The sequence below is a fragment of the Pleurodeles waltl genome, chromosome 11 (assembly GCF_031143425.1).
Source record: "Pleurodeles waltl isolate 20211129_DDA chromosome 11, aPleWal1.hap1.20221129, whole genome shotgun sequence".
Classification (NCBI taxonomy): Eukaryota; Metazoa; Chordata; class Amphibia; order Caudata; family Salamandridae; genus Pleurodeles; species Pleurodeles waltl.
In genome coordinates this window covers 805,768,706-805,789,596 of record NC_090450.1, presented here as the reverse complement: position 1 = coordinate 805,789,596, position 20,891 = coordinate 805,768,706, and positions in this window count along the sequence as shown.

Here is a 20,891-nt window from a genome sequence, read left to right as displayed (position 1 = left end):
CCCGAAAGGGGAGCGACCCTTGCCCAAGGGGCCGCCCCCCAACACAAAAAATACAAATCAACAATAAAATCCCTGGTGTCTAGTGGCTTTCTGCCCCCCTTGGGGGCAGATCGGCCTAAAAATAGGGCCAATCTGCCCCCAGGGGGGGCAGAAACGACGTAAAATACATGTGCCCCCAAAGGGGAGCGACCCTTGCCCAAGGGGCCGCCCCCCAACACAAAAAATACAAATCAACAATAAAATCCCTGGTGTCTAGTGGCTTTCTGCCCCCCTTGGGGGCAGATCGGCCTAAAAATAGGGCCAATCTGCCCCCAGGGGGGGCAGAAACGACGTAAAATACATGTGCCCCCAAAGGGGAGCGACCCTTGCCCAAGGGGCCGCCCCCCAACACAAAAAATACACAGCAACAATAAAATCCCTGGTGTCTAGTGGCTTTCTGCCCCCCTTGGGGGCAGATCGGCCTAAAAATAGGGCCAATCTGCCCCCAGGGGGGGCAGAAACGACGTAAAAAGCATGTGCCCCCAAAGGGGAGCGACCCTTGCCCAAGGGGTCGCTCCCCTACACTAATATTCACTCACACACACACACATACAGAAATCCCTGGTGTCTAGTGGGCATTCCTGCTGCCCGATCGCATCGCGATCGGGCAGCAGGAATGCTCAAAGAGACATCGAGGGAAAGGAAAACCCTTTCCTTTCCCTCGATGCCTCTCTGAGAGCACCCCCACCCCGCACGAAGGTGAAATACTCACCTTCTCCCTTGACGCGCTGGAAGCAAATGGCTTCCAGCGCGTCATTCCCCGTTTCCATGAAATCAGCGCGCGATCGCGCGCTGACGTCATGGGGGGGGCGGGGGGGGGGGTGGGCGTGAAAGGGGAAGGGATTCCCCTTTCAGCCCTGGCCTGGGGGTGTTGGGGGGCGGCCCTCGGGGGAAGCGCTAGCACTTCCCCCGACTGCCAGTCCCTGGACGTAATGGTTACGTCCATGGCGCCACACGGGCGCTGCCATGGACGTAACCATTACGTCCGTGGCGGGGAAGGGGTTAAGAATCTAAAACTTGTTCTAGGTTCTAATTCAAACTTTTACCAAACTTTTAAACTCTAAAAGGAAATGCTAACAGGGACTAACCCAAGGCCCTAGCAGGACTTTTAAGAATTTAGAAAAATTTAAAATTGCAAAAACAATTTCTAATGACAATTTTTGGAATTTGTCGTGTGATCAGGTATTGGCTGAGTAGTCCAGTGTAAAGAAATGTCTCCCTGTTGCAGTTACCCCCCACTTTTTGCCTGATACTGATGCTGACTTGACTGAGAAGTGTGCTGGGACCCTGCTAACCAGGCCCCAGCACCAGTGTTCTTTCACCTAAAATGTACCATTGTTTCCACAATTGGCACACCCTGGCATCCAGATAAGTCCCTTGTAACTGGTACCTCTGGGACCAAGGGCCCTGATGCCAGGGAAGGTCTCTAAGGGCTGCAGCATGTATTATGCCACCCTAGAGACCCCTCACTCAGCACAGACACACTGCTTACAAGCCTGTGTGTGCTAGTGAGAACAAAATGAGTAAGTCGACATGGCACTCCCCTCAGGGTGCCATGCCAGCCTCTCACTGCCTATGCAGTATAGGTAAGACACCCCTCTAGCAGGCCTTACAGCCCTAAGGCAGGGTGCACTATACCATAGGTGAGGGTACCAGTGCATGAGCACTGTGCCCCTACAGTGTCTAAGCAAAACCTTAGACATTGTAAGTGCAGGGTAGCCATAAGAGTATATGGTCTGGGAGTCTGTCTTACACGAACTCCACAGCACCATAATGGCTACACTGAAAACTGGGAAGTTTGGTATCAAACTTCTCAGCACAATAAATGCACACTGATGCCAGTGTACATTTTATTGTAAAATACACCACAGAGGGCACCTTAGAGGTGCCCCCTGAAACTTAACCAACTATCTGTGTAGGCTGACTGGTTCCAGCAGCCTGCCATACTAGAGACATGTTGCTGGCCCCATGGGGAGAGTGCCTTTGTCACTCTGAGGCCAGTAACAAAGCCTGCACTGGGTGGAGATGCTAACACCTCCCCCAGGCAGGAGCTGTAACACCTGGCGGTGAGCCTCAAAGGCTCACCCCTTTGTCACAGCCCAGCAGGGCACTCCAGCTTAGTGGAGTTGCCCGCCCCCTCCGGCCACGGCCCCCACTTTTGGCGGCAAGGCTGGAGGGAACAAAGAAAGAAACAAGGAGGAGTCACTGGCCAGTCAGGACAGCCCCTAAGGTGTCCTGAGCTGAGGTGACTCTGACTTTTAGAAATCCTCCATCTTGCAGATGGAGGATTCCCCCAATAGGATTAGGGATGTGACCCCCCTCCCCTTGGGAGGAGGCACAAAGAGGGTGTACTCACCCTCAGGTCTAGTAGCCATTGGCTACTAACCCCCCAGACCTAAACACGCCCTTAAATTTAGTATTTAAGGGCTTCCCTGAACCTAAAGAGTTAGATTCCTGCAACTACAAGAAGAAGGACTGCCTAGCTGAAAACCCCTGCAGAGGAAGACCAGAAGACAACAACTGCCTTGGCTCCAGAAACTCACCGGCCTGTCTCCTGCCTTCCAAAGAACTCTGCTCCAGCGACGCCTTCCAAGGGACCAGCGACCTCTGAATCCTCTGAGGACTGCCCTGCTTCGAAAAAGACAAGAAACTCCCGAGGACAGCGGACCTGCTCCAAAAAGACTGCAACTTTGTTTCGAGGAGCAGCTTTAAAGACCCTGCAATCTCCCCGCAAGAAGCGTGAGACTTGCAACACTGCACCCGGCGACCCCGACTCGGCTGGTGGAGAACCAACACCTCAGGGAGGACCCCCGGACTACTCTCCGACTGTGAGTACCAAAACCTGTCCCCCTGAGCCCCCACAGCGCCGCCTGCAGAGGGAATCCCGAGGCTTCCCCTGACCGCGACTCTCTGAAACCTAAGTCCCGACGCCTGGAAAAGACCCTGCACCCGCAGCCCCCAGGACCTGAAGGACCGGACTTTCACTGGAGAAGTGACCCCCAGGAGTCCCTCTCCCTTGCCCAAGTGGAGGTTTCCCCGAGGAAGCCCCCCCTTGCCTGCCTGCAGCGCTGAAGAGATCCGTTGATCTCTCATTGACTAACATTGCGAACCCGACGCTTGTTTCTACACTGCACCCGGCCGCCCCCGCGCTGCTGAGGGTGAAATTTCTGTGTGGGCTTGTGTCCCCCCCGGTGCCCTACAAAACCCCCCTGGTCTGCCCTCCGAAGACGCGGGTACTTACCTGCAAGCAGACCGGAACCGGGGCACCCCCTTCTCTCCATTGAAGCCTATGTGTTTTGGGCACCACTTTGAACTCTGCACCTGACCGGCCCTGAGCTGCTGGTGTGGTAACTTTGGGGTTGCTCTGAACCCCCAACGGTGGGCTACCTTGGACCAAGAACTGAACCCTGTAAGTGTCTTACTTACCTGGTAAAACTAACAAAAACTTACCTCCCCCAGGAACTGTGAAAATTGCACTGTGTCCACTTTTAAAGTAGCTATTTGTGAATAACTTGAAAAGTATACATGCAATTGAAATGATTCAAAGTTCCTAATGTACTTACCTGCAATACCTTTCAAACAAGATATTACATGTTAAATTTGAACCTGTGGTTCTTAAAATAAACTAAGAAAAGATATTTTTCTATAACAAAACCTATTGGCTGGATTTGTCTCTGAGTGTGTGTACCTCATTTATTGTCTATGTGTATGTACAACAAATGCTTAACACTACTCCTTGGATAAGCCTACTGCTCGACCACACTACCACAAAATAGAGCATTAGTATTATCTATTTTTACCACTATTTTACCTCTAAGGGGAACCCTTGGACTCTGTGCATGCTATTCCTTACTTTGAAATAGCACATACAGAGCCAACTTCCTACATTGGTGGATCAGCGGTGGGGTACAAGACTTTGCATTTGCTGGACTACTCAGCCAATACCTGATCACACGACAAATTCCAAAATTGTCATTAGAAATTGATTTTTGCAATTTGAAAAGTTTTCTAAATTCTTTAAAGTCCTGCTAGGGCCTTGTGTTAGTCCCTGTTAGCATTTCTTTTAGAGTTTAAAAGTTTGTTAAAAGTTTGAATTAGATTCTAGAACCAGTTTTTAGTTTCTTAAAAAGTATTCCAACTTTTAGAAGCATAATGCCTAGTACAGATGTGAATGTGGTGGAACTCGACACCACACCTTACCTCCATCTTAAGATGAGGGAGCTAAGGTCACTCTGTAAAATAAAGAAAATAACAATGGGCCCCAGACCTTCCAAACTACAGCTCCAGGAGCTGTTGGCAGAGTTTGCTAAGGCCAACCCCTCTGAGGATGGCAACACAGAGGATGAAGATAGTGACTTGGAGGAAAATTCCCCCCTACCAGTCCTATTTAGGGAGAGCAGGGCCTCTCAAGCCCTGTCTCCAAACCTAATAGTCAGAGATGCTGTTCCCCTCACAGGAGGGACCAACATCTCTGAAATCACTGAGGATAACTCCAGTGAAGAGGACATCCAGTTAGCCAGGATGGCCAAAAGATTGGCTTTGGAAAGACAGATCCTAGCCATAGAAAGGGAAAGACAAGAGATGGGCCTAGGACCCATCAATGGTGGCACCAACATAAATAGGGTCAGAGATTCTCCTGACATGTTGAAAATCCCCAAAGGGATTGTAACAAAATATGAAAATGGTGATGACATCACCAAATGGTTCACAGCTTTTGAGAGGGCTTGTGTAACCAGAAAAGTGAACAAATCTCACTGGGGTGCTCTCCTTTGGGAAATGTTCACAGGAAAGTGTAGGGATAGACTCCTCACACTCTCTAAAAAAGATGCAGAATCTTATGACCTCATGAAGGGTACCCTGATTGAGGGCTTTGGATTCTCCACTGAGGAGTATAGGATTAGATTCAGGGGGGCTCAAAAATCCTCGAGCCAGACCTGGGTTGATTATGTTGACTACTCAGTAAAAACACTGGATGGTTGGGTAACTGGAAATGAAGTGTATGACTATGTTGGGCTTTATAATTTGTTTATGAAAGAACACATTTTAAGTAACTGCTTCAATGAAAAGTTGCATCAGTATCTGGTAGACCTAGGTCCAATTTCTCCCCAAGAATTGGGAAAGAAGGCAGACCACTGGGTCAAGACTAGGGTAACCAAAACTTCCACTGGGGGTGACCAAACGAGAGGGGTTACAAAGCCTTCCCAGGAGAAAGTGGGTGACACTAGAAACAAAGAAAAAGAGTCCCCTGTAGGCCCCCAAAAACCAGACCAGGTGGGTGGGCCCAGAGACACAACCCAAAACAAAGGTGGGTACCAGGGTAAGAGCTGGGATGCCACTAAGGCATGGTGCCATAACTGTAAACAGACAGGGCACCACACCAAGGACACTTCTTGTCCCAAAAACAAACCCCCTAGCAAAATCCCAGGGGTGACCAGTGTAGCCATTGGGGATGACTCCTCAGATGAGGAGGTCTTCATAGCCTTCAACTGGAAAAAGGGTCCAACAGGTGAGTTGGAGATTCCAGAGGGAAGTAGACACTTCCACCACCTACAGGTGAATGGAATCCCAGCCACTGCCCTGAGAGACACTTGTGCCAGTCACACTATTGTGCATGACAGGCTGGTGCTCTCAAACCAGTACATCCCAGGTGAGATGGCCAGAGTAAGAGTTAGCCCAGACAGGGTCACTAATAGGCCTGTGGCTCTTGTGCCCATAGAAGTGGGTGGAACTTTTAGCTGGAGAAGGGTGGTAGTCAGTACAGACCTCCCCCTTGATTGTCTCCTTGGAAATGACTACCCAGAGGTTAGTCAGAGCCTAAGAGAAGAACTGGTCCAGGGCCAGTCCTCTCCCAAGGATTCTGGAGTGCCTGCCTCTGCAGTAAATGCCAGTAGGCCCCAGAAGAAAAAGAAAAGGAAACAGAGTAGGAAAGGTGGACAACCTTTAGCCAAGGTTCCAGCAAGCCAAGGAGATTCTGCTCCAGTAGAGGAGAACTCCAAAAGTGGCTCTGATAAAGTCCAACCTGACCCACAAGAAGTCCTGGCTAGTCCGGCAACTGTTAAGTCTGAGTGGGTGGCTCCTCAGCTAACAGAAGAAAGAGTGGAAGAAGGGTGTTTACTACAAGATGTGGTAACCCCCCACTCTAATACAGCAGACAGGCACCCTGAACCCAAAGAAGCCTGTAACTTAGCCCCTTCCCTTGTAGGTGAAGAGCTAAAGGTGTGGTTCTGGGCACTGACAGCTGTCAGTGGCCTCTGCTGGGTGTTAGCCTTTATGGCTGCACTATCCTTGGCATGGTGGTCAGACCCCATGCCAAATAGCAAGTTAGGCCCCCTGACCCTGTTGGTCATGGTGGGGTTACTCCAGCTCTGGGTAACCTCTTTGGGTAAGCTAGGGGTGACCCTGGCTAAAATAAGATTAGCAGAGGTGGATACCTCTAAACCCAAAATAGAGAGAATGGGTGAAGACATAAAAAGCACAGACAAGAGGCAGTTCAGACTAGGTCCTATCACTGTGGAAGTGGGTCAGTTCCCCAGAGGGAATGACCTGAACAGGAGGATGTAAGGCAGAGTAGGCCCTGCAACAAACCAGCCTATTTCCTCTACTCTCCCTCGCCTGACAGACTAGGAAGACTCTCCCAGCTTTGGCTGAGTCTCCTGGCCTGTGGGCTGGGGGGGGGCTTGTGTAAAGAAATGGCTCCCTGTTGCAGTTACCCCCCACTTTTTGCCTGATACTGATGCTGACTTGACTGAGAAGTGTGCTGGGACCCTGCTAACCAGGCCCCAGCACCAGTGTTCTTTCACCTAAAATGTACCATTGTTTCCACAATTGGCACACCCTGGCATCCAGATAAGTCCCTTGTAACTGGTACCTCTGGGACCAAGGGCCCTGATGCCAGGGAAGGTCTCTAAGGGCTGCAGCATGTATTATGCCACCCTAGAGACCCCTCACTCAGCACAGACACACTGCTTACAAGCCTGTGTGTGCTAGTGAGAACAAAATGAGTAAGTCGACATGGCACTCCCCTCAGGGTGCCATGCCAGCCTCTCACTGCCTATGCAGTATAGGTAAGACACCCCTCTAGCAGGCCTTACAGCCCTAAGGCAGGGTGCACTATACCATAGGTGAGGGTACCAGTGCATGAGCACTGTGCCCCTACAGTGTCTAAGCAAAACCTTAGACATTGTAAGTGCAGGGTAGCCATAAGAGTATATGGTCTGGGAGTCTGTCTTACACGAACTCCACAGCACCATAATGGCTACACTGAAAACTGGGAAGTTTGGTATCAAACTTCTCAGCACAATAAATGCACACTGATGCCAGTGTACATTTTATTGTAAAATACACCACAGAGGGCACCTTAGAGGTGCCCCCTGAAACTTAACCAACTATCTGTGTAGGCTGACTGGTTCCAGCAGCCTGCCATACTAGAGACATGTTGCTGGCCCCATGGGGAGAGTGCCTTTGTCACTCTGAGGCCAGTAACAAAGCCTGCACTGGGTGGAGATGCTAACACCTCCCCCAGGCAGGAGCTGTAACACCTGGCGGTGAGCCTCAAAGGCTCACCCCTTTGTCACAGCCCAGCAGGGCACTCCAGCTTAGTGGAGTTGCCCGCCCCCTCCGGCCACGGCCCCCACTTTTGGCGGCAAGGCTGGAGGGAACAAAGAAAGAAACAAGGAGGAGTCACTGGCCAGTCAGGACAGCCCCTAAGGTGTCCTGAGCTGAGGTGACTCTGACTTTTAGAAATCCTCCATCTTGCAGATGGAGGATTCCCCCAATAGGATTAGGGATGTGACCCCCTCCCCTTGGGAGGAGGCACAAAGAGGGTGTACTCACCCTCAGGTCTAGTAGCCATTGGCTACTAACCCCCCAGACCTAAACACGCCCTTAAATTTAGTATTTAAGGGCTTCCCTGAACCTAAAGAGTTAGATTCCTGCAACTACAAGAAGAAGGACTGCCTAGCTGAAAACCCCTGCAGAGGAAGACCAGAAGACAACAACTGCCTTGGCTCCAGAAACTCACCGGCCTGTCTCCTGCCTTCCAAAGAACTCTGCTCCAGCGACGCCTTCCAAGGGACCAGCGACCTCTGAATCCTCTGAGGACTGCCCTGCTTCGAAAAAGACAAGAAACTCCCGAGGACAGCGGACCTGCTCCAAAAAGACTGCAACTTTGTTTCGAGGAGCAGCTTTAAAGACCCTGCAATCTCCCCGCAAGAAGCGTGAGACTTGCAACACTGCACCCGGCGACCCCGACTCGGCTGGTGGAGAACCAACACCTCAGGGAGGACCCCCGGACTACTCTCCGACTGTGAGTACCAAAACCTGTCCCCCCTGAGCCCCCACAGCGCCGCCTGCAGAGGGAATCCCGAGGCTTCCCCTGACCGCGACTCTCTGAAACCTAAGTCCCGACGCCTGGAAAAGACCCTGCACCCGCAGCCCCCAGGACCTGAAGGACCGGACTTTCACTGGAGAAGTGACCCCCAGGAGTCCCTCTCCCTTGCCCAAGTGGAGGTTTCCCAGAGGAAGCCCCCCCTTGTCTGCCTGCAGCGCTGAAGAGATCCGTTGATCTCTCATTGACTAACATTGCGAACCCAACGCTTGTTTCTACACTGCACCCGGCCGCCCCCGCGCTGCTGAGGGTGAAATTTCTGTGTGGGCTTGTGTCCCCCCCGGTGCCCTACAAAACCCCCCTGGTCTGCCCTCCGAAGACGCGGGTACTTACCTGCAAGCAGACCGGAACCGGGGCACCCCCTTCTCTCCATTCTAGCCTATGCGTTTTGGGCACCACTTTGAACTCTGCACCTGACCGGCCCTGAGCTGCTGGTGTGGTGACTTTGGGGTTGCTCTGAACCCCCAACGGTGGGCTACCTTGGACCAAGAACTGAACCCTGTAAGTGTCTTACTTACCTGGTAAAACTAACAAAAACTTACCTCCCCCAGGAACTGTGAAAATTGCACTAAGTGTCCACTTTTAAAACAGCTATTTGTGAATAACTTGAAAAGTATACATGCAATTGAAATGATTCAAAGTTCCTAATGTACTTACCTGCAATACCTTTCAAACAAGATATTACATGTTAAATTTGAACCTGTGGTTCTTAAAATAAACTAAGAAAAGATATTTTTCTATAACAAAACCTATTGGCTGGATTTGTCTCGGAGTGTGTGTACCTCATTTATTGTCTATGTGTATGTACAACAAATGCTTAACACTACTCCTTGGATAAGCCTACTGCTCGACCACACTACCACAAAATAGAGCATTAGTATTATCTATTTTTACCACTATTTTACCTCTAAGGGGAACCCTTGGACTCTGTGCATGCTATTCCTTACTTTGAAATAGCACATACAGAGCCAACTTCCTACATCCAGCAAATGCAAAGTCTTGTATCCCACCGCTGCCACCAATGTAGGAAGTTGGCTCTGTATGTGCTATTTCAAAGTAAGGAATAGCATGCACAGAGTCCAAGGGTTCCCCTTAGAGGTAAGATAGTGGCAAAAAGAGATAATACTAATGCTCTATTTTGTGGTAGTGTGGTCGAGCAGTAGGCTTATCAAAGGAGTAGTGTTAAGCATTTGTTGTACATACACACAGGCAATAAATGAGGAACACACACTCAGAGACAAATCCAGCCAATAGGTTTTGTTATAGAAAAATATATTTTCTTAGTTTATTTTAAGAACCACAGGTTCAAATTCTACATGTAATATCTCATTTGAAAGGTATTGCAGGTAAGTACTTTAGGAACTTTGAATCATTACATTAGCATGTATACTTTTTACATAAAACACAATAAGCTGTTTTAAAAGTGGACACAGTGCAATTTTCACAGTTCCTGGGGGAGGTAAGTTTTTGTTAGTTTTGTCAGGTAAGTAAATCACTTACAAGTCTCAGGTTTGGGTCCAAGGTAGCCCACCGTTGGGGGTTCAGAGCAACCCCAAAGTTACCACACCAGCAGCTCAGGGCCGGTCAGGTGCAGAGGTCAAAGAGGTGCCCAAAACGCATAGGCTTCAATGGAGAGAAGGGGGTGCCCCGGTTCCGGTCTGCCAGCAGGTAAGTACCCGCGTCTTCGGAGGGCAGACCAGGGGGGTTTTGTAGGGCACCGGGGGGGGACACAAGTCCACACAGAAAGTACACCCTCAGCAGCGCGGGCGTGGCCGGGTGCAGTGTGCAAACAAGCGTCGGGTTCTCTGTAGATTTAAATGGGAGACCAAGGGATCTCTTCAGCGGTGCAGGCAGGCAAGGGGGGGCTCCTCGGGGTAGCTACCACCTGGGCAAGGGAGAGGGCCTCCTGGGGGTCACTCCTGCACAGAAGTTCCGTACCTTCAGGTGCTGGGGGCTGCGGGTGCAGGGTCTTTTCCAGCCGTCGGGACTTTAGGTTCAGGCAGTCGCGGTCAGGGGGAGCCTCGGGATTCCCTCTGCAGGTGTCGCTGTGGGGGCTCAGGGGGGACTACTTTGGTTACTCACGGTTTTGGAGTCGCCGGAGGGTCCTCCCTGAGGTGTTGGTTCTCCACCAGTCGAGTCGGGGTCGCCGGGTGCAGTGTTGCAAGTCTCACGCTTCTTGCGGGGAGTTGCAGGGGTCTTTAAGTCTGCTCCTTGAAACAAAGTTGCAGGTCTTTTGGAGCAGTGCCGCTGTCCTCGGGAATTTCTTGTCTTTCTTGAAGCAGGGCAGTCCTCAGAGGATTCAGAGGTCGCTGGTCCCTTGGAAAGCGTCGCTGGAGCAGGGTTCTTTGGAAGGCAGGAGACAGGCCGGTAGGACTGGGGCCAAAGCAGTTGGTGTCTTCTGTTCTTCCTCTGCAGGGGTTTTTCAGCTCAGCAGTCGTCTTCTTCTTGTAGTTTCAGGAATCTAAATTCTTAGGTTCAGGGGAGCCCTTAAATACTAAATTTAAGGGCGTGTTTAGGTCTGGGGGGTTAGTAGCCAATGGCTGCTAGCCCTGAGGGTGGGTACACCCTCTTTGTGCCTCCTCCCAAGGGGAGGGGGTCACATTCCTATCCCTATTGGGTGAATCCTCCTTCTACAAGATGGAGGATTTCTAAAAGTCAGTCTCACCTCAGCTCAGGACACCTTAGGGGCTGTCCTGACTGGCCAGTGACTCCTCCTTGTTTTTCTCATTATCTCTCCTGGACTTGCCGCCAAAAGTGGGGGCTGTGTCCAGGGGGGCGGGCATCTCCACTAGCTGGAGTGCCCTGGGGCATTGTAACACGAAGCTTGAGCCTTTGAAGCTCACTGCTAGGTGTTACAGTTCCTACAGGGGGGAGGTGTGAAACACCTCCACCCAGAGCAGGCTTTGTTTCTGTCCTCAGAGAGCACAAAGGCTCTCACCGCATGAGGTCAGACACTCGTCTCTCAGCAGCAGGCTGGCACAGACCAGTCAGTCCTGCACTGAACAATTGGGTAAAATACAGGGGGTATCTCTAAGATGCCCTCTGTGTGCATTTTTTAATAAATCCAACACTGGCATCAGTGTGGGTTTATTATTCTGAGAAGTTTGATACTAAACTTCCCAGTATTCAGTGTAGCCATTATGGAGCTGTGGAGTTCGTTTTTGACAGACTCCCAGCCCATATACTCTTATGGCTACCCTGCACTTACAATGTCTAAGGTTTTGCTTAGACACTGTAGGGGCATAGTGCTCATGCACATATGCCCTCACCTGTGGTATAGTGCACCCTGCCTTAGGGCTGTAAGGCCTACTAGAGGGGTGACTTACCTATGCCACAGGCAGTGGGAGGTTGGCATGGCACCCTGAGGGGAGTGCCATGTCGACTTAGTCATTTTCTCCCCATCAGCACACACAAGCTGGCAAGCAGTGTGTCTGTGCTGAGTGAGGGGTCCCTAGGGTGGCATAAGACATGCTGCAGCCCTTAGAGACCTTCCCTGGCATCAGGGCCCTTGGTACCAGGGGTACCAGTTACAAGGGACTTACCTAGGTGCCAGGGTTGTGCCAATTGTGGAAACAATGGTACATTTTAGGTGAAAGAACACTGGTGCTGGGGCCTGGTTAGCAGGGTCCCAGCACACTTCTCAGTCAAGTCAGCATCAGTATCAGGCAAAAAGTGGGGGGTAACTGCAACAGCGAGCCATTTCTTTACACAAGCCCCACCCAGCCCACAGGCCAGGAGACTCAGCCAAAGCTGGGAGAGTCTTCCTAGTCTGTCAGGCGAGGAAGAGTAGAGGAAATAGGCTGGTTTGTTGCAGGGCCTACTCTGCCTTACATCCTCCTGTTCAGGTCATTCCCTCTGGGGAACTGACCCACTTCCACAGTGATAGGACCTAGTCTGAACTGCCTCTTGTCTGTGCTTTTTATGTCTTCACCCATTCTCTCTATTTTGGGGTTAGAGGTATCCACCTCTGCTAATCTTATCTTAGCCAGGGTCACCCCTAGCTTACCCAAAGAGGTTACCCAGAGCTGGAGTAACCCCACCATGACCAACAGGGTCAGGGGGCCCAACTTGCTATTTGGCATGGGGTCAGACCACCATGCCAAGGATAGTGCAGCCATAAAGGCTAACACCCAGCAGAGGCCACTGACAGCTGTCAGTGCCCAGAACCACACCTTTAGCTCTTCACCTACAAGGGAAGGGGCTAAGTTACAGGCTTCTTTGGGTTCAGGGTGCCTGTCTGCTGTATTAGAGTGGGGGGTTACCACATCTTGTAGTAAACACCCTTCTTCCACTCTTTCTTCTGTTAGCTGAGGAGCCACCCACTCAGGCTGAACAGTTGCCTGACTAGCCAGGACTTCTTGTGGGTCAGGTTGGACTTTACCAGTGCCACTTTTGGAGTTCTCCCCTACTGGAGCAGAATCTCCTTGGCTTGCTGGAACCTTGGCTAAAGGTTGTCCACCCTTCCTACACTGTTTTCTTTTCTTTTTCTTCTGGGGCCTACTTGCATTTACTACAGAGGCAGGAACTCCAGAATCCTTGGGAGAGGACGGGCACTGGACCAGTGCCTCTCTTGGGCTCTGACTAACCTCTGGGTAGTCATTTCCAAGGAGACAATCAAGGGGGAGGTCTGTACTGACTACCACCCTTCTCCAGCTAAAAGTCCCACCCACTTCTATGGGCACAAAAGCCACAGGCCTATCAGTGACCCTGTCTGGGCTAACTCTTACTCTGGCCATCTCACCTGGGATGTACTGGTTTGAGAACACCAGCCTGTCATGCACAATAGTGTGACTGGCACAAGTGTCTCTCAGGGCAGTGGCTGGGATTCCATTCACCAGTAGGTGGTGGAAGTGTCTACTTCCCTCTGGAATCTCCAACTCACCTGTTGGGCCCTTTTTCCAGTTGAAGGCTATGAAGACCTCCTCATCTGCGGAGTCATCCCCAATGGCTACACTGGTCACCCCAGGGATTTTGCTTGGGGGGTTGTTTTTGGGACAAGAAGTGTCCTTGGTGTGGTGCCCTGTCTGTCTACAGTTATGGCACCATGCCTTAGTGGCATCCCAGTTCTTACCCTGGTACCCACCTTTGTTTTGGGTTGTGTCTCGGGGCCAACCCACCTGGTCTGGTTTTTGGGGGCCTACAGAGGACTCTTTTTCTTTGTTTCTAGTGTCACCCACTTTCTCCTGGGGAGGCTTTGTAACCCCTTTCTTTTGGTCACCCCCAGTGGAAGTTTTGGTTACCCTAGTCTTGACCCAATGGTCCGCCTTCTTTCCCAATTCTTGGGGAGAAATTGGTCCTAGGTCTACCAGATACTGATGCAACTTTTCATTGAAGCAGTTACTTAAAATGTGTTCTTTCATAAACAAATTATAAAGCCCAACATAGTCATGCACTTCATTTCCAGTTACCCAACCATCCAGTGTTTTTACTGAGTAGTCAACAAAATCAACCCAGGTCTGGCTCGAGGATTTTTGAGCCCCCCTGAATCTAATTCTATACTCCTCAGTGGAGAATCCAAAGCCCTCAATCAGGGTACCCTTCATGAGGTCATAAGATTCTGCATCTTTTCCAGAGAGTGTGAGGAGTCTATCCCTACACTTTCCAGTGAACATTTCCCAAAGGAGAGCACCCCAGTGAGATTTGCTTACTTTTCTGGTTACACAAGCCCTCTCAAAAGCTGTGAACCATTAGGTTATGTCATCACCATCTTCATATTTAGTTACAATCCCTTTAGGGATTTTCAACATGTCAGGAGAATCTCTGACCCTATTTATGTTGCTGCCACCATTGATGGGTCCTAGGCCCATCTCTTGTCTTTCCCTTTCTATGGCTAGGATCTGTCTTTCCAAAGCCAATCTTTTGGCCATCCTGGCTAACTGGATGTCCTCTTCACTGGAGTTATCCTAAGTGATTTCAGAGAGGTTGGTCCCTCCTGTGAGGGAACCAGCATCTCTATGATTTGTGGAGTCAGGGCTTGAGAGGCCCTGTCTTCCCTAGATAGGACTGGTAGGGGGGAATCACCCTCCAAGTCACTATCATCCTCTGTGTTGCCATCCTCAGAGGGGTTGGCTCTTTCAAACTCTGCCAAAAGCTCCTGGAGCTGTAGTTTGGAAGGTATGGGGCCCATTACTATTTTCTTTAAGTACAGAGTGACCTTAGCTCCCTCATCTTAAGATGGAGGTAAGGTGTGGTGTCGAGTTCCACCACATTCATCTCTGCACTAGACATTATGCTTCTAAAAGTTGGAATACTTTTTAAGAATCTAAAACTTGTTCTAGGTTCTAATTCAAACTTTTACCAAACTTTTAAACTCTAAAAGGAAATGCTAACAGGGACTAACCCAAGGCCCTAGCAGGACTTTTAAGAATTTAGAAAAATTTCAAATTGCAAAAACAATTTCTAATGACAATTTTTGGAATTTGTCGTGTGATCAGGTATTGGCTGAGTAGTCCAGTGTAAAGAAATGGCTCCCTGTTGCAGTTACCCCCCACTTTTTGCCTGATACTGATGCTGACTTGACTGAGAAGTGTGCTGGGACCCTGCTAACCAGGCCCCAGCACCAGTGTTCTTTCACCTAAAATGTACCATTGTTTCCACAATTGGCACACCCTGGCATCCAGATAAGTCCCTTGTAACTGGTACCTCTGGGACCAAGGGCCCTGATGCCAGGGAAGGTCTCTAAGGGCTGCAGCATGTATTATGCCACCCTAGAGACCCCTCACTCAGCACAGACACACTGCTTACAAGCCTGTGTGTGCTAGTGAGAACAAAATGAGTAAGTCGACATGGCACTCCCCTCAGGGTGCCATGCCAGCCTCTCACTGCCTATGCAGTATAGGTAAGACACCCCTCTAGCAGGCCTTACAGCCCTAAGGCAGGGTGCACTATACCATAGGTGAGGGTACCAGTGCATGAGCACTGTGCCCCTACAGTGTCTAAGCAAAACCTTAGACATTGTAAGTGCAGGGTAGCCATAAGAGTATATGGTCTGGGAGTCTGTCTTACACGAACTCCACAGCACCATAATGGCTACACTGAAAACTGGGAAGTTTGGTATCAAACTTCTCAGCACAATAAATGCACACTGATGCCAGTGTACATTTTATTGTAAAATACACCACAGAGGGCACCTTAGAGGTGCCCCCTGAAACTTAACCAACTATCTGTGTAGGCTGACTGGTTCCAGCAGCCTGCCATACTAGAGACATGTTGCTGGCCCCATGGGGAGAGTGCCTTTGTCACTCTGAGGCCAGTAACAAAGCCTGCACTGGGTGGAGATGCTAACACCTCCCCCAGGCAGGAGCTGTAACACCTGGCGGTGAGCCTCAAAGGCTCACCCCTTTGTCACAGCCCAGCAGGGCACTCCAGCTTAGTGGAGTTGCCCGCCCCCTCCGGCCACGGCCCCCACTTTTGGCGGCAAGGCTGGAGGGAACAAAGAAAGAAACAAGGAGGAGTCACTGGCCAGTCAGGACAGCCCCTAAGGTGTCCTGAGCTGAGGTGACTGACTTTTAGAAATCCTCCATCTTGCAGATGGAGGATTCCCCCAATAGGATTAGGGATGTGACCCCCTCCCCTTGGGAGGAGGCACAAAGAGGGTGTACTCACCCTCAGGTCTAGTAGCCATTGGCTACTAACCCCCCAGACCTAAACACGCCCTTAAATTTAGTATTTAAGGGCTTCCCTGAACCTAAAGAGTTAGATTCCTGCAACTACAAGAAGAAGGACTGCCTAGCTGAAAACCCCTGCAGAGGAAGACCAGAAGACAACAACTGCCTTGGATCCAGAAACTCACCGGCCTGTCTCCTGCCTTCCAAAGAACTCTGCTCCAGCGACGCCTTCCAAGGGACCAGCGACCTCTGAATCCTCTGAGGACTGCCCTGCTTCGAAAAAGACAAGAAACTCCCGAGGACAGCGGACCTGCTCCAAAAAGACTGCAACTTTGTTTCGAGGAGCAGCTTTAAAGACCCTGCAATCTCCCCGCAAGAAGCGTGAGACTTGCAACACTGCACCCGGCGACCCCGACTCGGCTGGTGGAGAACCAACACCTCAGGGAGGACCCCCGGACTACTCTCCGACTGTGAGTACCAAAACCTGTCCCCCCTGAGCCCCCACAGCGCTGCCTGCAGAGGGAATCCCGAGGCTTCCCCTGACCGCGACTCTCTGAAACCTAAGTCCCGACGCCTGGAAAAGACCCTGCACCCGCAGCCCCCAGGACCTGAAGGACCGGACTTTCACTGGAGAAGTGACCCCCAGGAGTCCCTCTCCCTTGCCCAAGTGGAGGTTTCCCCGAGGAAGCCCCCCCTTGCCTGCCTGCAGCGCTGAAGAGATCCGTTGATCTCTCATTGACTAACATTGCGAACCCGACGCTTGTTTCTACACTGCACCCGGCCGCCCCCGCGCTGCTGAGGGTGAAATTTCTGTGTGGGCTTGTGTCCCCCCCGGTGCCCTACAAAACCCCCCTGGTCTGCCCTCCGAAGACGCGGGTACTTACCTGCAAGCAGACCGGAACCGGGGCACCCCCTTCTCTCCATTGAAGCCTATGTGTTTTGGGCACCACTTTGAACTCTGCACCTGACCGGCCCTGAGCTGCTGGTGTGGTAACTTTGGGGTTGCTCTGAACCCCCAACGGTGGGCTACCTTGGACCAAGAACTGAACCCTGTAAGTGTCTTACTTACCTGGTAAAACTAACAAAAACTTACCTCCCCCAGGAACTGTGAAAATTGCACTAAGTGTCCACTTTTAAAGTAGCTATTTGTGAATAACTTGAAAAGTATACATGCAATTGAAATGATTCAAAGTTCCTAATGTACTTACCTGCAATACCTTTCAAACAAGATATTACATGTTAAATTTGAACCTGTGGTTCTTAAAATAAACTAAGAAAAGTTATTTTTCTATAACAAAACCTATTGGCTGGATTTGTCTCTGAGTGTGTGTACCTCATTTATTGTCTATGTGTATGTACAACAAATGCTTAACACTACTCCTTGGATAAGCCTACTGCTCGACCACACTACCACAAAATAGAGCATTAGTATTATCTATTTTTACCACTATTTTACCTCTAAGGGGAACCCTTGGACTCTGTGCATGCTATTCCTTACTTTGAAATAGCACATACAGAGCCAACTTCCTACATTGGTGGATCAGCGGTGGGGTACAAGACTTTGCATTTGCTGGACTACTCAGCCAATACCTGATCACACGACAAATTCCAAAATTGTCATTAGAAATTGATTTTTGCAATTTGAAAAGTTTTCTAAATTCTTTAAAGTCCTGCTAGGGCCTTGTGTTAGTCCCTGTTAGCATTTCTTTTAGAGTTTAAAAGTTTGTTAAAAGTTTGAATTAGATTCTAGAACCAGTTTTTAGTTTCTTAAAAAGTATTCCAACTTTTAGAAGCATAATGCCTAGTACAGATGTGAATGTGGTGGAACTCGACACCACACCTTACCTCCATCTTAAGATGAGGGAGCTAAGGTCACTCTGTAAAATAAAGAAAATAACAATGGGCCCCAGACCTTCCAAACTACAGCTCCAGGAGCTGTTGGCAGAGTTTGCTAAGGCCAACCCCTCTGAGGTTGGCAACACAGAGGATGAAGATAGTGACTTGGAGGAAAATTCCCCCCTACCAGTCCTATTTAGGGAGAGCAGGGCCTCTCAAGCCCTGTCTCCAAACCTAATAGTCAGAGATGCTGTTCCCCTCACAGGAGGGACCAACATCTCTGAAATCACTGAGGATAACTCCAGTGAAGAGGACATCCAGTTAGCCAGGATGGCCAAAAGATTGGCTTTGGAAAGACAGATCCTAGCCATAGAAAGGGAAAGACAAGAGATGGGCCTAGGACCCATCAATGGTGGCAGCAACATAAATAGGGTCAGAGATTCTCCTGACATGTTGAAAATCCCCAAAGGGATTGTAACAAAATATGAAAATGGTGATGACATCACCAAATGGTTCACAGCTTTTGAGAGGGCTTGTGTAACCAGAAAAGTGAACAAATCTCACTGGGGTGCTCTCCTTTGGGAAATGTTCACAGGAAAGTGTAGGGATAGACTCCTCACACTCTCTAAAAAAGATGCAGAATCTTATGACCTCATGAAGGGTACCCTGATTGAGGGCTTTGGATTCTCCACTGAGGAGTATAGGATTAGATTCAGGGGGGCTCAAAAATCCTCGAGCCAGACCTGGGTTGATTATGTTGACTACTCAGTAAAAACACTGGATGGTTGGGTAACTGGAAATGAAGTGTATGACTATGTTGGGCTTTATAATTTGTTTAAGAAAGAACACATTTTAAGTAACTGCTTCAATGAAAAGTTGCATCAGTATCTGGTAGACCTAGGTCCAATTTCTCCCCAAGAATTGGGAAAGAAGGCAGACCACTGGGTCAAGACTAGGGTAACCAAAACTTCCACTGGGGGTGACCAAACGAAAGGGGTTACAAAGCCTTCCCAGGAGAAAGTGGGTGACACTAGAAACAAAGAAAAAGAGTCCCCTGTAGGCCCCCAAAAACCAGACCAGGTGGGTGGGCCCAGAGACACAACCCAAAACCAAGGTGGGTACCAGGGTAAGAGCTGGGATGCCACTAAGGCATGGTGCCATAACTGTAAACAGACAGGGCACCACACCAAGGACACTTCTTGTCCCAAAAACAAACCCCCTAGCAAAATCCCAGGGGTGACCAGTGTAGCCATTGGGGATGACTCCTCAGATGAGGAGGTCTTCATAGCCTTCAACTGGAAAAAGGGTCCAACAGGTGAGTTGGAGATTCCAGAGGGAAGTAGACACTTCCACCACCTACAGGTGAATGGAATCCCAGCCACTGCCCTGAGAGACACTTGTGCCAGTCACACTATTGTGCATGACAGGCTGGTGCTCTCAAACCAGTACATCCCAGGTGAGATGGCCAGAGTAAGAGTTAGCCCAGACAGGGTCACTAATAGGCCTGTGGCTCTTGTGCCCATAGAAGTGGGTGGAACTTTTAGCTGGAGAAGGGTGGTAGTCAGTACAGACCTCCCCCTTGATTGTCTCCTTGGAAATGACTACCCAGAGGTTAGTCAGAGCCTAAGAGAAGAACTGGTCCAGGGCCAGTCCTCTCCCAAGGATTCTGGAGTGCCTGCCTCTGCAGTAAATGCCAGTAGGCCCCAGAAGAAAAAGAAAAGGAAACAGAGTAGGAAAGGTGGACAACCTTTAGCCAAGGTTCCAGCAAGCCAAGGAGATTCTGCTCCAGTAGAGGAGAACTCCAAAAGTGGCTCTGATAAAGTCCAACCTGACCCACAAGAAGTCCTGGCTAGTCCGGCAACTGTTAAGTCTGAGTGGGTGGCTCCTCAGCTAACAGAAGAAAGAGTGGAAGAAGGGTGTTTACTACAAGATGTGGTAACCCCCCACTCTAATACAGCAGACAGGCACCCTGAACCCAAAGAAGCCTGTAACTTAGCCCCTTCCCTTGTAGGTGAAGAGCTAAAGGTGTGGTTCTGGGCACTGACAGCTGTCAGTGGCCTCTGCTGGGTGTTAGCCTTTATGGCTGCACTATCCTTGGCATGGTGGTCAGACCCCATGCCAAATAGCAAGTTAGGCCCCCTGACCCTGTTGGTCATGGTGGGGTTACTCCAGCTCTGGGTAACCTCTTTGGGTAAGCTAGGGGTGACCCTGGCTAAAATAAGATTAGCAGAGGTGGATACCTCTAAACCCAAAATAGAGAGAATGGGTGAAGACATAAAAAGCACAGACAAGAGGCAGTTCAGACTAGGTCCTATCACTGTGGAAGTAGGTCAGTTCCCCAGAGGGAATGACCTGAACAGGAGGATGTAAGGCAGAGTAGGCCCTGCAACAAACCAGCCTATTTCCTCTACTCTCCCTCGCCTGACAGACTAGGAAGACTCTCCCAGCTTTGGCTGAGTCTCCTGGCCTGTGGGCTGGGGGGGGCTTGTGTAAAGAAATGGCTCCCTGTTGCAGTTACCCCCCACTTTTTGCCTGATACTGATGCTGACTTGACTGAGAAGTGTGCTGGGACCCTGCTAACCAGGCCCCAGCACCAGTGTTCTTTCACCTAAAATGTACCATTGTTTCCACAATTGGCACACCCTGGCATCCAGATAAGTCCCTTGTAACTGGTACCTCTGGGACCAAGGGCCCTGATGCCAGGGAAGGTCTCTAAGGGCTGCAGCATGTATTATGCCACCCTAGAGACCCCTCACTCAGCACAGACACACTGCTTACAAGCCTGTGTGTGCTAGTGAGAACAAAATGAGTAAGTCGACATGGCACTCCCCTCAGGGTGCCATGCCAGCCTCTCACTGCCTATGCAGTATAGGTAAGACACCCCTCTAGCAGGCCTTACAGCCCTAAGGCAGGGTGCACTATACCATAGGTGAGGGTACCAGTGCATGAGCACTGTGCCCCTACAGTGTCTAAGCAAAACCTTAGACATTGTAAGTGCAGGGTAGCCATAAGAGTATATGGTC